We start from the raw sequence: 21,674 nt of genomic DNA on the forward strand, positions 1-21,674 counted from the left end.
CCCCGAGATTTCATGATGGGGGAGGGTCCCTAAAGAGATTCCAAGCAAGCAGATAAAAGAGATAAAGGGATCAGAGACCCTCATCACGTTATGGTTTGGATTTCCAGAGTCGTCCTAAGCCTGACTCCCAACTTTTCTTTCCAGGAGAGTTCACAGAGGGCAAAGCTTCTGGAATGCTAACCTTTCTGCCCCCATTTTAAATGCTGCTGTGGTTGAGTGTGGCCCAGCCCTGCCAGGAACTAGCCCAGCCCACAGCATGCTGTTCATGTGTGCCCTGATACATTGCCGTGTTTTTGTCCTCAGCCTGGAATGCCCTCCATTTTTCTGGCTTACCCTTATTTATCATCTGTTCCAAGACTCACCTGAAGTACTCTCTCCAATAAGAAGCCTTCCTTGATGTCCTTCGAGCCCCAGAGGTTTCTGGTGCCCTTGCTTTATGTTCCCATGACTGCTGTGTGCATCTTTGGACCTTTCACAGCCAGGCTCCAAGCTCTTCAAAGGCATGGACCAAGTACCCTGCATTTTTCTTTTCATCCCAATACCTAGCTGGGAGCCTGGCAAGTAGCAGGTTCTCCGTAAGTGTTTGTCCAGCTGAACGCGTGCTTCCCTCTCCTGGCCACACACCAGCTCAGCCACTGCCCTGAAGCTTCTAGCACCACAGCCACACGCTCAGTTCTGAATTGCAGTGTCTGCTGCTCGCCGGCTTTGGCAGTCTCCTAAATATTTTAGGAATGCCTGAAAGCACCTAGAAAGTTGACTGCTACGTTGATCAAAAGGGAAATGCTTTTTTTTTTGCTTTCCTACGCTTTCTGAAAACTAAGATTCCATAAAAAGATAATTTACTTTGTTATTTCTTCATGGTTAATTATAAAAACGAAAGTAGGATTAAAAAAAAATTCTCACCAGCTACGCTCTATTAGGGATTGCTCTGAATGAAGGGTTCTTGCGGAAAAGAGGCAGGGGCCCACCAATCTCAGTGCCTTTGGACTCATTACTGGTCCTTCAAGGAATACGTGGCTGTTTTCATTTGAAAAAGTAAGAGTGAGTGTCCCTCTAGGGGGTGCTGTTCTTCCCCAGCTGTTTGAGGGGAAACATCGGGAAGAACAGCAGCCTTTAGGAATGTGCATGGTGGTATTGGCCTTGGGAACTTGTGTGGGCTTTACTGTTACTTGTGAAAATGCCTCCACGCGGGGTGCTTCTGTGGATCGGAGATAGGACATGCTGAAATTAGACGTGTTTGTTTTAATCAGAAGGCGACAGATCCCACTTGCTCTAATTGGGCTTAATGAGGTACGTGTATACAGTTGTGCTATCAGCTTGCATATGCTTTCCTGAAGACGTTCCCTTGTCTTTGCCGTTTCATCCTCTCCCTGTTTGCACTGACACGTTATTTCAATAGAAGCATTCTAGAGCCTGAGATTTTAAAAATTCAGGAATATTTTAGAATGAAAGCTGTTTGGATGGAAGCAGGGGACTGTCTGTGTCTCCACGTTGTTGAAAAGGATTCTTAGGTTCAGAGGCTTTTGGGGTTTTGAGGGATTTTCCTTTAAGTTGTGCTTTTGGCTTTGCATGTCCCTAGCTTCTAAAATTAGGCGGCCTCAATGAAAATCAGTTGCTAGTTTGGTTTTCCCATCCTCACTGGATCTCAGAAAAAGAAGAGATGGAGCATATGAGGTAAAGGTGGTCTGAAGTTCTTGGCTGAGTTTAGAAATGAAGGAAAGGGGTGTCCAATTCGATAACATGAGGAAGAGAGTTTGAGCTGCCCCCCAGTTCGGCCTGAAGACATCACCTCCTGGTGGTCTCCTTTGTCTGTCCCTCCTTTGCTTTTGGACATCAGGCACATCTCATGTGCGTGATCACACAGCCCCCAAGTCCATTTGTGTCAGACTGAAGGCCTGTAGCATCAGCAGGGCCAGCTGCGGGGCTCCCGTCGGGGGTCGACAGAGGGTTTAAACTGCATTTTGATGTGCCTTGTCAGAGGTGACCAGCTACGCTCTGAACTGCTTTTTTTTTTTTTTTAATTTATTTTATTGCAGTTATAGTTGATTTGCAGTGTTGTGTTAATTTCTGCTGTACAGCGAAGTGATTCAGTTAGATGTATATGTACATTCTTTTTCATATTCTTTTCCATTGTGGTTTATCACAGGATACTGAATATAGTTCCCTGTGCTCTGCAGTAGGACCTTGTTGTTCATCCATCCTCTATATAATAGTTTGCATCTGCTAATGCCAAACTCCCAATCCTTGCCTCCCTCTCCCTTCCTCCCCCTTGACAACCACAAGTCTTGAACTGCTTTGAAGCTGTCTTGATGTTTCATGTTGGGGAACTTTTCAAGTCAACCTCTACAGTGGGGACTTTCTCTCTACTTGGAGGCAGCTGGAGATGGGCTCTTGAAACGGAAGAACCAGAGTGAACATCAAGTGAAGGGCTTGAGCTAATGCTTGCCCTGTCCGGCGGGTGTGATCTACCAGCAGCCATAGGTTCTGGCTCAGACTCTGAGCCCTGACTGCCTGGGCTCGAATCCCAGCTCCGCCCCCTTCTAGCTGCGTGTATTTGGAGAAACCCAGTCAGTTTTCTCATCAGTACACTGGGATTAAAGTGCCTGGGCTGTGGTGCTGTGGTGGGGACTGTGAATTAATTTTTTGTGGAAAACAAAAAATAAGAGCTCAGTAAGTTTTGGCCACTGGGACATCCACTTCTTAAGGATGCAGCTCAGGCTTCGACCCGTGGCCAGGCGTGTAGCAGGTGGTCAGTGCTTGTGAGTGTGTAAACTACCCGGTTCTGGTGCTGTGTTTCCTAGAGGAGACTGGACCTGGGGAAAGGGACTCCTGGAAGCTCTTGGCACTCACTCTTAGACCACTGGTATCAGGTAATCTTCAGCAGAACTCCCAGCCCCCTTACTTACCCGCTGTTGGCGTTTTCTCGCTATCGCTGAGCCTCAGCTTCATTGTGCAAGAGAGATAGTGACACCAGCGTTCTCCCCACGAGAGCCGTGAGGATGTATGAGATAAAGGTGTGCTGAGAGCCTGACACCATGTCTTGTCGCCACATACCTGCAGACCCCGCCCTTTGTGGTTAGTACCCTGTTAGAAGGGAGAGGCCCGAAGATAATACCGCCAGCACTGATGTGCCCTTTATACACCCAGCACCGCCTGGATGGTGCCAGGCCTTGTGTCAGGCGGTGGGGATGCAGCCAGGTCGGAAGCTCGGGCTCCTGCTGGGAAGGTAGGGCTCGCCGTGTATCAGAGGAGAAGGAAGCCAGGATCAGCAATGCTCACAGTACCTTCCTTGATCTTCAAGCGAGAGCTTCTTTCACTCTAGTCTGGGAGGACCTGTTGGCTTTGCCTGGGAAATGACCTTCAAACTCTATAGCCATCTGGGGATAGGGCTTGGAATAACCTACAGGATTTGGCACAGAATGAATGTCCACTGTCACGCGGTGAATGTCATATGGCCTTTGTGACAGGAAACTCGAGCATTCTGGAAACCGTGCCTGACCCCTCGCTACGCCATCTCCCTCCAAAGCAGGGTGGGGAATTCCTGTGCTGTAGAGGTCAGCTCTCAAGGGAAGGCAATCATTAACCTGTCTAAACTTTATGCTAATAGAACTTTCTCAATAATTGCTCTCATTAGGTATTAGGTTAATAGGAGCAGTACACATTATAGCGAGATGAGCTGAAGGACAGAGTAAATATTTAAGACTTTATTTCAAGGTGCAGTTGGCTTGGGGTAAAGAGAAGATGAGTAAAAGCTGGATCTGATGGTATCTGAGATGGAAACACAGTGGACCACTTGGCTGCAGCTCCGGTGGTTTCTCTTCAGTGGCGCTTCTGAGCTGAGCTCTGGGGCGGCCGATGGGTATCCTCTAGGGGACTGTTATGAGCTCCGTTCTCTCCTTCCATTTCTGGCCCCCGTGAGATGGAGTAACATGGTGACGAGGAGAAACTGCCTAACTGCCTTCCCTGCACTTCCAGGAACGCTGGGAGGACTAGGCAGAGGCTCTGGCACACATGGCTGGGCCAGGTGGGGGGACCGCTGTTCACTGAAGGCAGAGGGCCATTAGCAGCAGCCGAGTTGGCCAGCAAAGCCTGTGATGAGTGCCTGCCCGTGGCTGGCCGTGCTGACCTGTCATCTGAGGGCACCAGGGGATTCATTTAGCGTGGTTTTCATGCCTCCAGGCTACCAGGGACCAAAAGCAGCCATAATCTCCATCTTTGAGTTTATGTAATAATAGGTAGTATTCTCTAAAGGAAATGCTTTGTAAATAGAACTTTACTTCTGTATTACAAAAAAGGATAAAATTTGACTGCTAAAAATTTAGAAATTACAGCTAAGCACAAAGATTGAAAATACAAAGCAGCAGCTATTCTGTCACCCAGAGAGTGATTGATTTGCTGCTTTCCTACCAGATACTGTAAGCATGTGTCCTGTGCCAGGTACTTTCTAGGTGCTGGAGATAGAGGGGTGAGCAAATGCAAGTGTCTTCTTTCATGGAGATTACAGCCCAGCAGTGAAAGCAGATAATCAACACATACCCAAGCATATACCATGCCCAGTGGTGATAAATGCTATAGGAAAGAGCGAACCAGAATGAGGAGATAGCAGGGAAGGGGGGGGGACTGCTTCAGGTTTGGGTGGGTTGTCAGGGAAAACCTCTCTGAAGAAGTGACATTGATGGAGACCCAAATGGGTGAGGAAGGGAGCCATGAGGCCACCTGGGGAAGGTTGGTCCACACACAGCGGTCACTGGCACATTCTTCCTGGGTGTATTCAAGAAACACTCTTGTGCTCTTTTAATCTTTTACTGCAGGAGGTGGTCTATTAAAACCCCAAAAGAGAACATTTACTACCAAACGATATCACTTGTGATTGATGCTAGACTCAGGCTGGGTATTTGAGAGGTGGTATCGGAACCACGGCCAAGTGTTGTGTTCATGCAGTGGTTCGGTGTGTGATGATCCTCAGGGTGTATGGGAGCCTAGAGCACAGGCTCTGTGCTCAGGCTGCTGGCATTTGAGTCTGACTTCCACCAGCCCTGTGGCTCTGGCTGAGTCATTTAGAGAGACCAAGTCTCAGTTTCCTCATCTGTACTGCAGAAATTAGTTCATGGGGACATTGTGAGGACCTCGTGAGAAAGTGTGTACGAAGGGCTGGGAAACAGAAAGTGCTCAGAAAATACTGGCGATTATTATAACGATCAAAAAGTGGTTTTGGCAAATGGTAGGTGACTTTGTTCCATAGACGTTTCAGCCAAATTTAACAAGCTTCAAAAATTGTATTAAAGGGTCGGGGAGGGATGGATTGGGAGTTTGGGATTAGCAGATGCAAACTATGATTTTATAGAATGTATAAACAACAAGGTCTTACTGTATAGCACAGGGAACTATATTCAATATCCTGTGATAAACCATAATGGAAAAGAGTATGAAAAAGGATGTATGTACATGTATAACTGAATCACTTTGCTGTACAGTAGAAATTAACACAAATTGTAAATCAGCTATACTTTGATGAAATAAATTTTTTAAAAATTGTATTTAAGGCACCAGAGTAAGGGCAAATTCTATTCTCTTGCCAAGTAGGCTAAATATAATCAAGTCTTTAGCAGAAGGGTCACACATTTGGGGTAGGGTTGGGCTTTGGGTCATGAAGTGGAGATCAACTTCTTGTCTGTTTTTGCCTATCTCTCTTCAGATTTAAAACCATTGTTGAAGAATGTAGTGTTTGTTTTTTAGAAGCCATTTCAGATTTGGGGATGTGGGTCTGTGACAGCGAGTCTTCAGAAGGCCACAGTGAAATCATCCTTGGTCCTATATGGTATTTGTGTGGCTTGACCTACATTGGGTTCATGCTTTCAGCTTAATGCTTCCTGAAAGATGGTACTTGGATTAGAAGTCATCAGGGTTTATCTGGGTCCAAGATGCAGATTTCCTCACTGTTTCAGTCATCTCCTCTGCTTCCCTTGACTCAAGATGAAATCTTGGACACACGGAGTCATGAGGTGAAAGTCTGGCCCTGCTTCCCAGGCTCCACAAGAAACTCTTCTACAGATGACATCCAGTCTCTGCCTACTCTGTCCTTGGTCTCCAAAGGAGAGAATCGCACGGATTCTCCCAGCCACTGGGTTCTCTCTGTGTGATATCAGGGATGCAAAGACATGGGCATCAATGCAGGAAGGTTTCTGAGAATACGTGACCAGCTAGTGATTGACTGGCTGGCATTTAGAAGATTTCTAAGTGTAAGCTGGCCACAAGTTGAGGAATGCCAGGCTTGGAACTGTGTGCCATGGTGAAGGAGTATAGGACCAGGGATGCAGGAGGTCTGGGTTCTAGACCTACTGCTATCAGAACTAACTGTGAGATCATCTGATTTTTCTGTTTCTTCTTTCATAGCCAGATTTTCATGGACTTTTAGCAGTAGAAGAGACTTGGATGTTCTAACCTTTCCCCCAAATTGAGACTGCAGCCTTCTGAAATCCTTGGTGGATGATCTTCTAGCCTAGATCTTATACAATGTCAATGGACCTCATAGTCTATATAAGGGGGTTAGCAGACTATGGCCCATTGGCCACATCTGGCCAACCATGTGTTTTTTAAATAAAGTGTTGGAATCCAGTTATTTCCGCATATGGCTGCTTTTGTGCTACAAATATAGAATTGAGAAGTTGTGGTGGAGACCATATGATCCACAGAGCTGAAAATATTTACTGTCTAGTTCTTCACAGAAGAAGCTTGCTGCCCATTGCTCTAAATGAATGGTGTTCCCTGGAGTGCAGTGCGCCACCTGTGCCCCATGAGCTCTGGCCCTGGTAGGGCTCAACCACCGTAGAAGATAACCAGCTGGGCTTGGGGCAGTTCTAGTTTGGTATTTTCACTTGCTGATCTTGGCTTCGCCTTCCAGAACAACTCCTATTCTTTGGAGACTTGTGTAATGTGTCTGCAGAGTGTTCCTTTTCAGGCAGTACATCCTCACCGTCTCAGCTCTGTCACCAGTCCGTTCCTGGTGTGTGGTGTCTCCATCCCTTGCCCCTGCCCCAGTGCCCTCCTCTGAGCATGCTGCCGTTTGCCAAGACTCTCCACTTACGGTGGGATGCCAGAGCTGTGTTCATTCCTCCAGAAAGTAGCTGAGTAGTGTGGAGCTTGGAAGAAAAGAGGGACCTTACCCTCCTATTGACTCTTTAAAGTTTTTGTTGTCTTCTGAATTATTAGTTTTTTCTTCCAGGTGGGTCATCAGTATTTCCACTTTGGCTTTCAGTCAACGAGTTGAAGAGCAGAGGCATGGCGACAGCATTAGAGGCAACTTCTGGGTTGACGTGGGTCCATTGATCAATATCGTTCTGGTGTAATTGCTGAACCAGGTACAAAAATACAACTAGTTAGCCAGTCACTTTCCAATCTTATTCACAAGGCTATCAGTAAAAGACTAACATCAAGATGTCATGTCAGAGGACATTTCACCCTTCCCTCCTTTCCTGATCTGGTACCGCTTTAAAAAGGAGGAGGGAGAGAGTTGTGGATAATGATAGTTTAGTTGGTATTCTAATTACTGTTAAGTCATCTTTATAGTAATCTTCTCTAGAATTTTGCCAGGAATGAACAGGACGCTTATTCTTACTTTTTATAATCTTATTCCTCTACCACATTTGAATGGAGGAAGCATTTGCCCATCTCTGGTCTTCTCAACAGTTTCTTGATAATGGTGCCAATTTTCCCCATCTTTCAAATCTACATCATACTTACACTTTGATACCCTACAGATTTTGGCGACAGAAACTACAAGCAGAGTCATTGAAAACACTATTAAAAATATTTAAAGCCCTGATGAAAATAATCACCAAGGTATGCCTTGTGTGGATGGAACACCCTGACCTTGGTAAAGGTCAGTCTAACTAATAATGCTCTGATTGATTTAATTTCCAAAGGTATAGCTTTTTGTTATTCACACTGCACATCTCTTGTACCTCTTGAACCTTCATTTGTGATTTGTAAAAAGAGCTCACAAATCCTTTGCAAGTTGATCAAGTTCCCTTGGAGATAGCCACTTTCTTAATAAAGGATGAAGTTGTAAAAATTTGACACGGTGAGCTAGTCACTGCTGTGTAGCTCTTTGAAATCAGTCTGTCCCTTTGCCCGTTCTCAAACTGAGCACACATGGCCCATAGTTAAGTCTGGGAGAAGGAGTCGGTAAGTGGATGAGTATATACTTTCTATTAGTGACTATGGCTAAACAGATTTAACTTGTGAGGTGTTTATAAAATAGAACACAAAAAAAATAGCCACCATTTATTGATGGATTACTATGTCCCAGACACAAATAATCATTTTAAAGTACTTTGCTAGTTCTTTTCTCAGAGCAAACCTGCAAAATAATGATCCCAATTTAATAGACAAGGAATAGCAGGATAGGAGAGAGTGTATAATCTGCCCACATTGGTGAAAGCCTGAGCTGGGACTCAGATCCTGGTTGGCTTGGATCTAAACTTCACATCCAGAGATGCTGCCCCACAGCTGGGACAATAGAATTTCACTGACCCTCAAGCCAAAAGGTCACATCCGGGGTGTTTTAAAAGATGAGACCAGTTTAAGGCTCAGCAATGGAAGGTAATCGAAGAGACAGGACCTTTTTTGGCCGTTCCAATGTGATTGTGTTTCAGGCACCAGACGTACTTTATTTTGTGGGTCTTGATTTTTTATTTTTGTCTTTTTGCCATTGTGCATTGATTACCCTTTTATTTTTTTCTTAAACATTAAGTATTTCAAATGAGGTCATTTTCTCTAGAGAAATACCAAGAATTGTTTTCCAATTTTTATATTTTTTTCCTGCTTTATAAACTAAAAACACTGTAAAAGTGTTTGACCAAGTGATACAAATTCACTGTAGGAAATTTAGAAGGTATGGAAAAGTATAAATAAGAAATAAAAACGACCTGTAATCCTACTATCTAGAGCACATAGCTGTTAACATATACTTGCTTTTTTCTTTTTTCTATGCATATGAAAACTATCCTTGTACTCTGTATAGTTTCTAAATCCTGATTTTTAAAAGAGCATTCTATCATGTTTTTATTATTCTTCGAAAGCTTGATTATTTAAATAACAACATAATATTTCATTATTCTTATTTCATTAACTAAATCCCTAATATTTTCTATTATGAAAGAAATAATAGACCCCCCCTTTTTTTTTCTATTAAGAGGATTGTTGCAGTGAACATAGATCTTTGCACATCTGATTATTCTCCTGGGAGAGTTTCTTAGCTCTCAAATGGCTAGGCCTAAAGTGTAAGCCTTTTCTTACGTTTAATTTTTATTTTTATCAAATTAGGCCATGCATCTAATTTTAAAAGTCAAATAATACAAGACTTCTACAGAACCAGTCGCCTGTCCTGTATTTATTCATTTTTCCCTCCCCCTGACAAATGTAAATACCTTTAACTCTATTTTGTTGTTTCTTCCAATATATATCTTCATATTTCTCATTAACACATGTATGCTGCTTTTCCTTATCTTGTAGTTTTCAACGTTATCTACTGGTTTTCTGTTGTGGAAGATGGGAATATAGCTTTCCGACACTACATACCACAGTGGCCGGGAACCCCTTCCACACACACTTCTCTCCCCATCCTCTAGAATCCTATTGTCCTGATTTTTTTTTTTTTTAGAGTTCAATCAGCTGTCAGTGCTTAAGCTATAAAGATACTGATTAGCTCTCCAGTAAAGTGGTATGATACTGAATTGCCTTCCCGATACATCTTTTTGTTTTTCCCAGTTAATAATTTACTTTTTATATTTGTTTCGTTTTAATAGGTACAGTAAATATTTACTAATTACTTTCAGGGTCCTGGGAATACATCGTTGAACAAAACAAACAAAAATTCTTGCCCACATCAAAATTCAGCCCTAAACTTTCCATCAGAATCCCTCTTAGTTTGGCCAGCAGATCAGATAGTGTCTTGGATGAATTTTTATTTAGCAGCTTTCTTCCTGGAGTCTCCTGCCCTCCTGTTGCAGTCTGGCCTGGTCTTTCTGGGCCTCCTATTCAGTTGTTGTCTTGGGGCTGCCTTATTTCTAACACCCTGGGGAAGACTCTTTCCCTGTCTTTTGTGCTGGGTCTTCTATTTCCTGGATTCAGTGTCTTTTTAAAATTGGTTTATTACCTCATCCAGGTAAAGCTCAACTTCAGGTAGTTTACTGAGGAGAAGAGGGTACATAGGGAGAAAATTTTTGACTGTTGGAAAATATCTTTTTTAGTTGACATATAATTGACATATAATTAACATTAGTTTCAAGTGTACAGTGTAACGATTTGCTATTTGCATATATTGCATAATGATCACCACAGTAAGTCTCAGTAAATGGAAAATATCTTCCTTGTACCTTGAATGATAAATTAGTTGAATGTAAAATTAGTTGAATATAAGATTCTAACTTTGAAAATTATTTTTCTTAAAAATGTGAAGACCTTGTTCCTTTGTGTTATTTTTGAGCAGTCTGGTGGCATTCTCGTACCTGGGTGTGACCTGTGGCCCCTCTGGAAGCTTGTAGGATTAGCTTTCTGCCCTGTTCTCTGCATTTCCTATGCCTGGTGTGGGCTGTATTTCATCATGATTCCGACTCTTTCCATTGGGATATTTATGTTTGTCTTGTTTGGGAACTTTTCTTAAACTATTATATTTATAGCCCCTCTTCCTCCCTGCCCCCCTGCCCAGCTCCCCATTTTCCCCTACTTTTTCTTCTAGAACATTAGTTGGAATTTGCACTTGTGGTTGATTTCCCCTCTCCTCACTACTAATTTTTCTCTCCTATTATCCTTCTGTTCATCTTTTTGCTCTATTTTCTGGAAGATTTCCTCAACTTTATATCCAGCTCCTTTACTAAATGTGTTAATTCTTCTATTTCAGTCTTCGTTTCCAAGAGTGCTTGTTCTCTCAAGGTTCCTCTTTTTTAAAAAAAAAAAAAATAGCATCCTGTTCTTGTTCTGGTCTCCTGAATCAATATATTTCTTGGTATCTGTCAGATATTTATTATATTTTAAAAATATTGTTAAATCATTTTCTGTTTTCTGTGTAATCTCTATTTCCTCTGAGTTCTTTTTCTGTCCCTTTCTCTTTCTATTTATGAGTTTGTTTTGGTTTCTTTCACATTAGAATGTTTTCTCAAATGTCAGGTAACCTGTGCATGTTTTTTCATGCTGGAGGGGGAAGCTATGGGGACCCCAGGGCTTGCTGATGGATGAGGATTGACAGCTGCTGGACCCCTCACAGGAACTATAGAGGACATTACAAGACAACCCCAGGCAACTGGATTAGTCTTTTCTATCTCTGGTTAGTTTCCTCAGAGATGAATCCTTCAGTGCCCAGGAGACCAAAAGCATCACTGCTAAAACTCTGTTGCAGAGCTGGAGACTGGGGCCTTTTAAAACTTGGAGTAGGGCCTTTATCCCCACTTCTCTACCCTTTCTGCTGTTCTAGATCCAGAACCTTTTTTGGTTCCAGGGAGTAAACCATTGCTGTTTCTGACTGGAAATCTCTAGTATAAGCATCTGAAGTATAGCCATTACGAATTACACTCTCACCAATAATGTCTGAATATTCCTGTTTTACATTCTCTGTCTAAATACTTGGTATTTTCCTTTAAAAAAAAAAAACTTTGCCAGCATAATAAATAGAAAATGATATTTTACATGTGTTTCTCTGAGACGTTGGATGTTTTCCATATGTTTCATGAGACTTGTATATTTCATGTATATCCTGTTCATGTCCTTTTTTGGTTTTATTCTCTTGAGCATTCGCTGAAGTTTGAATCCTGGTGTCTGGAAGTGAAGGCCTCCTTTATATTTGTTGGCTTTGTGTGATTCTGTCTCCCTGACATGGCACTAGTAGTCTCCTGTGAGGATAGAGGGACCTGAAATGCTCTATATGCGTTTCTTATCAGATAGGTCAACACCAGTTCAACTAAAAACCTAAATGGCCATCCAAGACCTGTTTCTGCCTCTCACAAGTTCTATATATAAATTAGACCAGTGGTCAGCAAATGGTGGCCTGTGGGGCAAAATCTAGCCCACGTCCTGTTATGTAAGTAAAGTTTTACTGGAACACAGTCATGCTTGTTTACGTGTTGCCTATGGCTACTTTCTTGCTGCTTTCATAGCAGAAGTTGAGAAGTTGTGACAGAGACCATTAAAGTCTAGAATATTTATGATCTGGCTCTTTAAAAAAAAGTTCACAGACCCTTGAACTAGATGTTTGTTGGTTGCTTCGTACCATATAAGTATTTGCAAAGGCTCAGGAAGGTGGATGGTTCCTTGTTCTTATGAATAAAAACTAATAAGTGTGATTGTCATGCCTTCTGCAAAAACTAATAAATAAGATGACAGTGGCAGTCATCTTTCTTCAAATGGTGTATGTGAGTGAAATACCTGGTCCGTCCACCCTTCTGTGAATTTCCCAGATAACTGGTTTCCAGGAATATTGCTTTTTTTTTTTTCTTTATTGAAGCATAGTTGATTTGCAATGTTGTGTTAGTTTCAGGTATATAACAAAGTGATTCAGTTACATGTATACATATATATATACACACATATATGTATATATATATGTTGTTATTCAGATTCTTTTCCAATATAGGTTATTACAAGATGTTGAATATAGTTCCCTGTGCTATACAGTAGGTCCTTGTTGTTTATTTTATATATAGTAATGTGTATCTGTTAATCCCAAACTCCTAATTTATCCTCCCCCTTTCCCCTTTGGTAACCATAAGTTTGTTTTCTACGTCTATGAGTCTGTTTTGTAAATAAGTTCATTTTATCATTTTTTAAAGATTCCACAAGTAAGTGATATCGTATAGTATTTGTCTTTCTCTTTCTGACTTACTCCACTTAGTATGATAATCTCCATCCATGTTGCTGTAAATGGCATTATTTCATTCTTTTTCATGGCTGTGTAATATTCCATTGTATATATGTACTACATCTTCTTTATCCATTTATCTGTTGATGGACATTTGGGTTGCTTCCATGTCTGTGCTATTGTAAATAGTGCTAATGTGAACATTGGGGTGCATGTATTTTTTCAAATTCGAGTTTTCATCTTTTCTGGATATATGCCCAGGAATGGGATTGGTGGGTCATACGGTAGTTCTATTTTTAGTTTTTTAAGGAACCTGCATACTGTTCTGTGTAGTGGCTGCACCAATTTACATTCCCACCAACAGTGCAGGAGGGTTCCAGGAATATTCCTTTTGTAGCCACATGCTACCTGAAAGCCACCCCACTTCCCTTTCCACTCTTCTCTCCCACTCCCCGTGCCTTCTGGAAATATCAGATGTACAACATGGGCTTAACCTGCTCAAACCTCGTTTTGTGTCTGTTTTCAAAGCATTGCAAAGACAACCAGGAGACAGATGGATGCCAGTGGTTAGCATGTGGAAGCCGAAAGCCTGTCCATATGTTTGAACCACCAGTCTTTTTTGGACGTCCTTCATCTCTCTCGTCTGCAGGGCCCCAGTGTTCCTCCTGTGACTTCTCCACATCTGCCCCTGTGGGTGTCACCTCCATCCACTTCTCCAGGGCTGTGCTTGCTCCGGGGGCTGAGCGTCCCATGTGGCTGGCCCCCCGCTGCACGGCCTGTGCTCGGTGGGACTGCTCTTCTGCAGTGCGCCCCACCTCTCCCTCTCTGACTTTGGGCGGAGAGTTACTGCTGGGCTCTGTGCACTGGGAGACCTCCTCTCTCTTCCTGGGTACTGATGACCCCTCTGTGGGTCTTCCAGAGTCCCTGCCAATGACAGCGCCTGGGTGGTGGCCCGGACACAAGGCTGCCAGCTGCTGCTTCCCACCCACAGTCTTGCACGTTACGTGAGGCAGGGCATCTTGGCAGCAGTGCCCTGTGTGTTACGCGTGTATAGAGCTGACAGACTTGGGTATGGTGTAGGGCTGTCTATGCAGAAAGGATTCACATTGTGCTCCCGAGGCTGTTCTCCTTAGAAAGGCCTGCTTGCAAGGTTGGCCCACGGCTGGCATCTGGGGACTTTGGATTTCGGGAGGGTTCTTACCATGTCCTGATAGGAGTGGCTCTCTGTGCCTAAATGACCTGTGCAAACAATGTGGTTTTAGCCGAACACCTGCTTCCCTTCTGGGAGTTTCAAGTCTTGGCTCCTGCTAGGCGGAGGGTCCCTGTGTGACCAGCCCCCAGTAAAAACCCAGGGCATCGAGTCTCTAACGAGCTAGACAACATTTCACACGTGTTGTCACAACCTGTGGCTGGAGGAATCAACTGAATCTTGTGTGACTCCGCCAGGAGAGGACTCGTAAGCTTGTGCCTCGTTTCCTTTGACTCAGCCCCCTGCGCTCTTTCCCTTTGCTGGTTTTGCTTTCGCTGTAATAGATGTTAGCTGTGCCTTCCTAGCGAATCGCCAAACTTGGGAGCGGTCCTGGCTACTGACCCCCGACAAAAGGGCTTATTCTCAGGGCTGGCTCTCAAAACGTTCGGAACCTTGCAGGCTATGCAAATTCAAGACAGGCTATCTGGTGTCGGATCATTCTACACACGTATTCTCATGTTTGCCCACTCTTTCAGAAAGCGTACACTTGAACCAATGAGGTGAAACCGAGAAGAGCTGTTCCCACCAGCTTTATCTTGGCCACTTGATGCACTGTAGCGTGTTCTGAGCTTCGGCTCTTATCGTGTCTAGCAGCAGCTGTCTCCTTTGTATTTCTCTGATTGTGTTGCCTTGGTGTTTTTCTGAGGGTTGTGTGGGTGATTGAAGCAGCTGACAGAGATCAATTCTACTTACAATGCAATAAATATGGGGCCGGTGGTTTGCTCACCCCCCCTCCTCTGTCACACTCTTCCTTCCTGTGTTCACCCCACACACGAACGAGGCATCCCTTCCTGTCTTAGTCATGTCATGTTGGGTTTGTACTGATTTCTCTCCCTGTCTCCCTCTCCCTCCCTCTCCCTCCCTCTCCCTCCCTCTCCCTCCCTCTCCCTCCCTCTCCCTCCCTCTCTCTCTCTCTCTCTCTCTCTCTCTCTCTCACACACACACACACACACACACACACACACACACACACACACACACACACACACACACACACACACACACACGGTATTGGCCAAAAAGTTCGTTCGGGTTTTCCCGTAACATCCTACGAAAAACCCGAACGAACATTTTGGCCAAACCAATAAATTGTTTTTTAAAATCTCTCCCTATCACCCTTCGGTTTTCCACTGGGCATGCATCCGCTGTGGCTGGTTTTGCATTGAAAGGGGTGCCCCCCTCCCCCGAAAATGGGCACCAGCGAGCTGGTCATGCATAGTCAATCACTGTGACAGAGGGATTTGCTGATTCTGTGGCTTTTTCCCTAATTAGTATCCGTTGCCAGCAGAGAAAAATGTACTAGAGAGACCAAACTGCAAAGCAAAACCAGTTTCTTCAGCCCTTTACAGTGGTGGTAGAAAAGCATAGCAGAGAACACTTCATCAGTGGAACCAAGCAGGGCGAGACCAGTTCACGGTTAGATTGGGTACGTGGAGTCTGAAAATTAATTAGGTAACTCAGTAAGTGTTTGTGCAGCCTCTTCTAGGTGCTGGGACATAACGCAAAATGAAATGAACAGGAACCTCCCTTCAGGGAACTTACATTCTAGCAAGGGAGGCAGGCAGTAGATGAACAAGTTTGCATATAATAATGTCAAGTAGTGGTAAGTGTGATCAAAAATATAAAGCAAGTTTAAGAGAGAGAAAATGACCTGAGGCTGGTTGAGAGTGTATTTAGATTGGGTGGGGAAGGCCTCTGAGCCAAAATCTGAATGAAGTGAGGGAGCCACTCCTCACTGCCTGGAAGGGCATTGGAGACGGAGGAAACAGCAGGGAGGGAGTCTAGGAGTCGGGACGTTCCTTAGCATTTCTGTAGGTCCAGGAGAGGCCAGTGCGGCCGCAGGGCAGTGAGTGAGTAAGGGGGAGAGAGATACAGGCTGAGGTTTGAGAGCCCTGCAGGCCAAATTAGGGTCGTTCACTGGCTGCTGGGAGCATATACTGATGCTAATTGTGATAGCAGCTGCTCTGATTACTTGTCTAGTCCATTGTTCCTAACAGCTTATAAAACTTGGGCCCTGCTAGAATCTGTGGATGTTCTGTATTTGGTGGTTGCTCAGGCTTCATTAAGCACGGTGCTTTGTCTCTGCCTGTTTATCAGCAGTCATAGAGTTTGCTGCATTCTGGGACCTTCCATGACTGTTTATCTAGAAGGTTCCCCTCTCAAATTCATTCACCCAGCAGGCTGGGTCAGGCCAGGTTGGGTTGACGTACATACATATCATCTTTTTTTGTCTGGAGTTTGACATTTTTAATATGTTGAAAGGGTTGGGCCCCCTTAGAATGAATGAGTAGAATGGAAACCTTCCACTACCTCGGCAGGGAAACACGGCCTCATTTAGTGACGAGTTTTCGGATCGTGCCTGTGTCTTCAGAACAGGGTGTACCTCAGGAAGCAGTCCTAGACTATTCCTCCTAGTTCTCGTTTGGAGGACAGCAGGGAGGAGTGTCCTTTGCTCGAGATCTCCCACTCTTAACTGGAGCATCCGCGACCCGACTCCAGGCTCCTTTCTAGTCTGTCATCTTGTATCCGGTCACAGGAGAGTTTGCTTCTCTTGCCAGCTCTGCTAGATGGAGTTTTAACTCGAGGATAAGCCAGATTCTGCTTTGTTTGTTTGTGGAGTTAGATGATCTGGGTTCTCTCTAAGGTCTTCCAGCTACAAAATTCTGTGATCTTAATAGAATTTAGGTTTATCCCCTCCCACCCCTCTACCCCGACCATTCCAGGATCCCAGATATCACTTAGTGTTTTTTTCCCCCATTAGGATCTATTTTCCTCATTATTCTTGGCCTTGGACCATAGCTGGTGGCTGAATTTCTCTTTGGAGTTTCCATGGGCAACTCTAGTACTCACTGGTTGTGCTGTAGGCTCTCCATGCCATGCAGGGGGTCTTTATCAAAGCATATGACCCCCTGTTCTTGCAGCTCTTTGAAAAGCCACTGCAGTTGGCCCAGATACCTAAGTTGATAAGAACAGGCAGGTACCTGGAAGGCCGTGTTTCAAGGTGGGTTCCCCAAATAGCTTTCAGATGAGAGGTCGTGAGTCTCCAGTCACCCCTTCCCAGATAGGTGCCTGACTCAGGGCAAACCCACTGTTGTCACTGGTAAAAATAGCAAGCAAGCATGTCTCCAGGGTAGCTCAGGTCGTTAGCAAACCTTCACACAGGAGAGGTAGCCTCTTCTCATTTAATTACAATTCATTTTGGGTACCACTGTGCACCCTGGTCTCTCCTGCCTGTTTTTATAATGTGTATATGATAATAAGTGTTACTATTCATTGAGTGGAAAATATGGAAATTGAAAATAGCTGGTAGATTCATTAAATTGCAAATGAATCCATTATCAGCGGGCACTTGGTTCCAAGCACTAGGCTGGTTACTTGTGCTGTGATTTTAGGATAATAAGTATGCGGGGAAATTACACAAGCTTGTAGATGTTGATGCGAGTAAGTAAGTGCTCTGCTCCCTTCTTTTTCTTCCCTCTTCTTCCACATATCTACCCTTTTCTTCCTCCTTCCCTTCCTCTTTTTATTTCTCCTTCTGTCTCCTCCTTTCAACTGAAGAAGAGCCAAGCTGGAGAAGTGTCTATTTTGATAGCGGCTGAGCCCTTGGAAGCCAGAGTGGGCTGACACGGGGCTATGCAACCACTCCCAGGTCTGTGATCGTGGCTTTGCTGTAACGAGGTGAGGCCCCTTCTGTCCATACTCTCTGTCCCTTCTCGCACATGATGCCACGAGGGAGAAAGATGGTGGGGAGGTGGGAGGGTTGGACCACACGCTCTGGCAGATAACTCACTCCCTTTGTTGCCCTCCCGGATTCCTGCCTGCTTGTTCTCTGGGTGTTTCAATGTCCAAATGGATGGAAGGTACATCTAGCAGGGACTAGTCCTTGGACTGCTTCACACAGCATTTCCCATCCAGCAGAGAGATCCTATGCATTTTTCTGGTGGCCGCAATCCTTTTGCCTCTGAGTGAGGGACACTCAGAGGAGAGAGATGAAATTGTGTTCTGCCTTCTTTCATGGTGGCTGGTCTGCACTATTTCAGGCCGTGGTTAAGGGCTGCACCCACTGTCTAGCCCCATAGACCTTAAAAGTAGTGGGAAGATCTCCATGCTGGCAGTAAAGTTACTGTCTTCATTTTAATTTTTTCATTTGTAGTTTCATCTCTTTCCAAGTCTTAACAGAGTCTCAACATAAGGATTTTATTGGGACGCTGGGTGACTGCCTGAGAAACCACTAGGATGGAGTACTCAGGGTAGGATACTCATATTTCTGAGACAACTTAGAAATATATAGTCTAACAGAGGACTTTTAGCCCACGTACATCCCACTGCAGGTCAGCTTCTATGTAAACGGATTGTAGTCCTGCATGCTGAGGGCTGTGGTTTTATAAAAGGCAGGTCCAGACGTATAGTTATGGGTGCCCATACATTGATTGACATTTGGTGGCTCTTAGGGTCTTTGAAGATGCCAGAAAAGAACAATTGGAGACTTGGAGTGGCCAGAAAATGTAGAAATTATGGATATAAGTTGAATATAGTCATAGGAGAGCCAGACTGTGCTAGAAGTATCCGCTGGAGTCTTGCGGGACGGGGGGCGGGGATGGAGGTCAGTGGGCCCAAGTCAATTACATGGCTCTCTTCAGTCAGGCAGAGAAGATGCAGTCATTTGGGGATCCTCTTTCAGTAATTTCCAAACATGAGAGCTATGAAATAGGATATAATTGGAAAGAAATCTTCATGGCGTTGAAAATATTTGTCCCTCTGTTGGCCTTCTCTTTTATTCTCACTCTTCTCCGCCTTAATTTTGGCAGGTAGTTTTATGATCATTTTACCAAGGGTATTCATTCCACTTTGATACATCACATAGATTCTCTCCAAGGATTATTGGAGCAGCAGTAGTGGCCTGATAGTGGTTCGTTGATGATGTCACTGGCTTCAACCAAACAGGAAAGGGCTGTTCAGAGTTTCTGTTGGAAGCATCAGGATGGCTGTTTGGGCAGCTTTGAGGCCCAGCAGAGTAGTTTCAGGAAGCTTGAGTTACACCAAGGTACTGTTTGTCTTTCAGCTCAGTCTCTTAACCTTAATGCAACAAATATTCCTCTGTCTTAATGTAAGTTCTGCCTCAGGATAGGGGGCATGGTTAGATGGTTTCACGGCATTCTCTCCAAATCATAGAAATCTATGGGTTTATGGTTTGTAGTGGGACCCAAAAATGACTGCAAGTTATTTGGGAGGTAGAAAGTAAACTGAAATCCTTTGGAGGTGAAGAATGGTTCATCTAGTAGTATTCGGCAGCCTCAAGCACACGTGTTTGTTCTTATTTGAATTTTGACTCTTTGGTCAAAGAAATACTATGTTCTTGGCCATTTAGGCAAAGAGGTGGGGTGCAGGAAAAAAGCGTGGGGAACAGACTAAATTCATTAAATTTTGTGTAGCATGGTAGGCAGAGCCAATTGTATTTGAGTTGCTGTGTTTTTCACACATCTGTGTTTCCGGGAATCGGGGATGGACACCTGGTACTCAAAAAACCGTACACAGTTTAAAACCATATATAACTGGCTGAACCTGAGAGTCATTTTCTGGAATTTGTGGGCACTAAATAAACACCAAATATTAAATTACTTGGTTTGGTATTGAGGGAGAGTCTGGCTCATTGAGTTTTTCTGAATTTCCTGTTCTTAATATCCTTGGCTTCAAATTTTTATTGGTAGAAGTTTAAATATTCTTTTTTATTTCTTCTTCTTTGTAGCATAGGACTAGAACTTAAGGTTCTTTTGCTTCCCCTTTCTTTTTGCATTGTTTCTCCCTTTCTCCCTTTCATCATTCGGAGTTAATTTTAATACTTGAAAGAAAAACCCACTTTTCTTATTCCTTACAGAGTATATACGAGAGACAGTCAAAAATAGAGAATCTTTTTACAACTGACCTTATTCTGCAGATGTTGTAATCTATTTCATGTAACCTCTCTTTCTTCTGTCATTTTACTTTGCTAAAATAGATTTGCTATTTGATGAGGAAAAGAAAACAAAAATCTGTATTCAAATGATAAGAGCTATAGAATCCAGAAAAGGGAAGATAGATGAAAGTTGATTTCCCAAACTAGTTAATAGGAAGAAATTACACTTTTATGTTGCATAATATTTGTAGTTCTTTCTGAAGACACAATGTGTATTGGGGTCAGAACTTCCAATATGGTGGAAGGTGTAGCTTGGCAGATCCTCTCTTTAAAAAAGCAATAATAAAACTGGACAAACTTGTCAAGTATAATCATTTCACGGCTTTGGAAACTGGCAAAAGGCATACATCAATTTGAGAAGCAATTACTCGTGGGAAACTCGAATTTTGCGTTAGAACAATGGGAGTTGATAGCCTTTTGCCTGGAGTTGCTGCTGTTTTCTACCCCAGCTCAGCCTACCAGGGAAAGGCAGTGTGAGAAAACCAACAGCTTGATTGATAGAGAGGGGGTTGACTTGATTTGGAGCAGAGCAGAGAAAAATCCCATGTCCAGCCAGTAACAGTAGTGATCTTGGCAAATGAATGGGAGCGCCACTGACTCAGCTGGCTGGAGGTTGCTCCCTGGGTTGGAGCAAGCAGTGACCCAGAAGACTAGCCGGATATGGAGATCTGGGAAATAAGACCGTCATAAGAAGATTTCATGAGCTTTCCACAAATCTGCTCCGGAGAGACCAGAGAGGGCTCAAGCTGCCTACTCATCCTTAGCTGACCATAAACCTGTGTGCACGTACAGAGGAAACACAAGGGGATGTGGCAGAAAATAGAAGCCTGGATGGATTTAAATACAGCTGAATATGGAATGCCCTACCGACAGACCAGTCTCTGAACAATGTTTGGCTGACTACTAAGCTGTGCAGACACGGGGTGATCCCTAGGGCTCTAGGCTTAAAAAATAAAAACCAGATATTAAAAAACAAAAACACCTGAGCAGGAACATCAGAGCCAAATACCAAGGAGGAAACAGATTCCAGATTAAGCCTAGGCAAATTGCTAAACAAACGAAATATTAGCAACAACAACTCCCAGCAGGGGTGAGGTAGGGGGGTGGACAGAATCCAGAGCTGCTACAACATATATCCAAAATATCGAGCTGTGCAAAGAAACAGGAAGTGAGTCTATACTTAGGGAGGGAAAAGCAGTTAATAGAGACTCTCTGTTAGTGGGCATAGATCTTGAACTTATCAGAAAAAGACTTCAAAGCAGTTGTTATAAGAACTAAAGGAAACTACGTTTTAAAAATTAAAGGAGGGGCTTCCCTGGTGGCACAGTGGTTAAGAATCCACCTGCCAATGCAGGGGACACGGGTTCGAGCCCTGGCCTGGGAAGATCCCATATGCCGTGGAGCAACTAAGTCCATGCACTACAACTACTGAGCCTGCACTCTAGAGCTCGCGAGACACAACTACTGAGCCCATGTGCCACAACTACTGAAGCCTGCACGCCTAGAGCACGTGCTTCGCCAGAAGAGAAGCCACTGCAATGAGGAGCCCACGAACCGCAACAAAGAGTAGCCCCCCCACCGCAACTAGTGAAAGCCTGCGTGTAGCAACGAAGACCCAACAC

The 21,674-nt window shown here is 43.9% G+C and overlaps 1 protein-coding gene across 5 annotated transcripts in view; it reads left to right on the top strand.

Annotated features, from left to right (window-relative positions):
• Positions 1–21,674, top strand: part of MGAT5 (alpha-1,6-mannosylglycoprotein 6-beta-N-acetylglucosaminyltransferase) — a 357,980-nt gene that overhangs the window by 162,805 nt on the left and 173,501 nt on the right. The gene's annotated exons all lie outside the window — the stretch shown is intronic.

The sequence above is a fragment of the Balaenoptera musculus genome, chromosome 7 (genome assembly GCF_009873245.2).
Source record: "Balaenoptera musculus isolate JJ_BM4_2016_0621 chromosome 7, mBalMus1.pri.v3, whole genome shotgun sequence".
Classification (NCBI taxonomy): Eukaryota; Metazoa; Chordata; class Mammalia; order Artiodactyla; family Balaenopteridae; genus Balaenoptera; species Balaenoptera musculus.